Genomic DNA, 3,432 nt, shown 5'->3' on the forward strand with positions numbered 1-3,432 from the left:
ATTTCCATCCTGGGCCAGTTAATCCCTTCTTAGGCAAACTGGTGATGCCCCGTTTATCATATTAGTGATAAACTGTACAGATATCAACTTAGCCCTATTTCAGCTTAGATCTCCTGGGTTCAAGAAATCCATCAACCTAGACTCCCTGGTAGCTGGGATTATAGTCATGAACCACCATGCCCAGCATGACCTTTGACTCTCAAAGGTAATGAAAACAGATCATAAATTCTCAGAAGTTCCACTGTGTTGGCAAGATTTTGAGTAGAGTTCTGGTGGCATTCTGTAACAGCTTTTAAAGGATCTGCTTAGTTAAGCATAGAAAGGCTTTTACCAGTGACCTGGTAATGAAGTGATGAATTCTTTGGCTACGAAAGCCTAAAGGAAGATACAGAATGTCCCCCATTCTTGTGTATTTTCCTTCTATTTCCATAATGGTGGTAGCAGAGCAATGAAAAGGAGGACCAAGGGTACTAAGAATCATATAGTTTTTAGACCATCTATAAATATTAATTTAATTACTAAGGGTGAGACTGGTCTAATGACCAATAAGCAATATACTGTTGAAATAACTGGATCATATCAATGTTGACATTCTCATTATAAATGAAACAGGGGACACTTAATCTGTCTCATCCTCAACTGCAGCCTAAAAGAAGGATGGCTCACAGGATCTCCTAGTCAAGGCAAATCAAGTTGAAGGCGGAGTTGGTTTCATGGTGTGTCCAAAGGCAATAAGAAACATGAATTTGTGGGATACTTAGTCATCTTATAGTGCTCATGAACATAAGCAAACAATAACAACAATAAATATCAAGAAGATTATTGTAGCACTAATAGCTGTTTCATAAGATAAAGAGTGTGATAGGACCAATATCTATCAGGGCTCTCTCTTCCTCCAGCAACGAGAATGCAACAGGCATTCCTTAAAAGGTGACAAAACTGACTTCCTTGACACGACTTCCTGGTCATCTAAGGGCATAAAATGTGGAGTTGGGGTCCCTATGACTTTGTAGATGTCTGAAGGTCACTCAAATCACCACACCTAGCTCTACCAACTAGACACTTTTCTATATGGAAACATTTTTTTCTCCCTCTTTCTCTTCTCTTCTTCCAGAAATCATAGGCAATTTACTTTGGGTTATACATGTGCTATCATGTAAAACATATTTCCATGTTAGTCACAATTGTGAAAGAAGAAACAGATCAAAAGGAAAAAAACACACAAAAAAGAATACAGTAAGTGAAAAAAGGATACTTTGATCTGCATTCATTGTCCATCAGTTCTTTTATTTGGATATGGATAGCATTTTCTTTCGTAAGTCTGTTTTACTTGTCTTGGATCATTGTGAGCTGAGTCATTCACAGTTGATCATACACAATGTTGCAGACACCGTTTACAATGTTTTCCTGGTTCTGCTCATTTCACTTTGCATCAGTTCATACAAGTCTTTTTTCTGAAATCTGCCCTGTTCATTATTTCTTATAGCACTATAGTATTCCACTACATTCATATTCCATAGCTTGTTCAACCATTCCCCAATTGATGGACATCCCCTCACATTCTGATATTTTGTCTCCACACAAAGGGCAGCTATAAATATTTTTGCACATGTAGGTCCTTTTCCCTTTTTAATGATTGCTTTGGAATACATACCTAGTCATGGTACCACGGAATCAAAGGGTGTGATCTAAACGGTTTGGTTGTCCTTTGGGCACAGTTCCAAATTGCTCTCCAGAATGATTGGATTAGTTCACAACTCCACCAACAATGCATTAATGTCCTACTTTTCCTACATTCTCTGCAACGTTTACTTTTTTTCCTTTTTTGTCATATTTTAGTCAGTGTGATAGTTGTGAGGTGGTACCTCAGAGCTGTTTTAATTTGCATTTCTCTAATCAAAAGTGATTTAGAGCACTTCTTCATATGCCTATAGATAGCTTTGATTCCTTCATCTGAAAACTGCCTGTTCATATCATTTGATCATTTATTAATTGGCAAATGGATTGTTTTCTTATAAATTTAACTCAGTTCTCTATATATTTGAGAAAGGATGCCTTAATCAGAGACACTTGCTGTAAAGACTGTTTCCTATCTTTCTTTTCCTTCTAATCTTGGTTGCATTGGTTTTGTTTATCCAAAAGCTTTTTAATTTAATAAAATCAAAATTATCTATTTTACCTTTTGTATTTTCTATCTCTTGTTTGGTCATAAACCTATAACTCACTGAACTTCTCCTTATAAGCATTTGGATACTATCCCCAATTGATAAATGGTCAAAAGATATGAACAGGCAATTTTCAGAGGAAGAAATTAAAGATATCTATAATCATATGAAAAAATGCTCTAAATCACTTTTGATTAGAGAGATGCAAATCAAAACAACTCTGAGGTACCACGTCACACCTATCAGATTGGCAAATATGACAGAACAGGAAGAGGATAAATGTTGGAGAAGATGTGGGAGAGTTGGAACATTAATACATTGTTGGTGGAACTGTGAACTGATCCAGCCACTCTGGAGAGCAATTTGGAACTATGCCCAAAGGGCTACAAAAATATACGTACCCTTTGACCCAGCAATATCACTTCTAGGACTGTATCCCCAAGAGACCATAAAAATGGGAAAGGGTCCTACATGTACAAAAATATTTATAGCAGCACTCTTTGTGGTGGCCAAGAACTGGACATCAAGGGGATGGCCATCAATTGGGGAATGGCTGAATAAATTATGGTATATGAATGTAATGGAATACTACTGTGCTATAAGAAATGATGAACAGGAAGACTTCAGAAAGGCCTGGAAGGACTTATATGATCTGATGCTGAGTGAAAGGAGCAGAACCAGGAGCACTTTGTGCGCAGCAAAGACCACAGTGTGCAAGAGTTTTTTCTGGTAGACTTGGAACTTTGTAGCAATGCAAGGACTTAAAAAAAAAATCCCAATGGTCTTCTAAGGCAAAATGCCTTCCACATCCAGAGAAAGAACTATGGAATTCAATTGCAGAATGTAGCACATCATTTTTTGTGCGTGTATTGTGTTTTGGTTTGTTAGATAATTTCTCCCATTCATTTTAATTCTTCTACACAGCATGACTTTAGTGAAAGTGTATTTAATGGGAATGTGTGTGTAGAACCTATATAGGATTGTATGCTGTCTCGGGGAGGGAAGGGGGAGGTAGGGGAGAGGGAGGGAAAAATAATAATCTATGTTGTATGGTAGTGATTATAGAACACTGAAAATAAATAATATTATTAATTTAAAAAAAGAATTTGGATACTATTACTTGGTACCTATATGTTTAGTATTGATATTACTTCATTGTCTATGGTATCTTTTAGTAAGATATAGTTTGCTTCCTTATCTCTTTTAATTAGGTCTATTTTTGCTTTTGCTTTGTCTGAGATCAAGATTGCTACCTCTGCTTTTTTAA

Source organism: Notamacropus eugenii, chromosome 3, assembly GCF_028372415.1.
Source record: "Notamacropus eugenii isolate mMacEug1 chromosome 3, mMacEug1.pri_v2, whole genome shotgun sequence".
Classification (NCBI taxonomy): Eukaryota; Metazoa; Chordata; class Mammalia; order Diprotodontia; family Macropodidae; genus Notamacropus; species Notamacropus eugenii.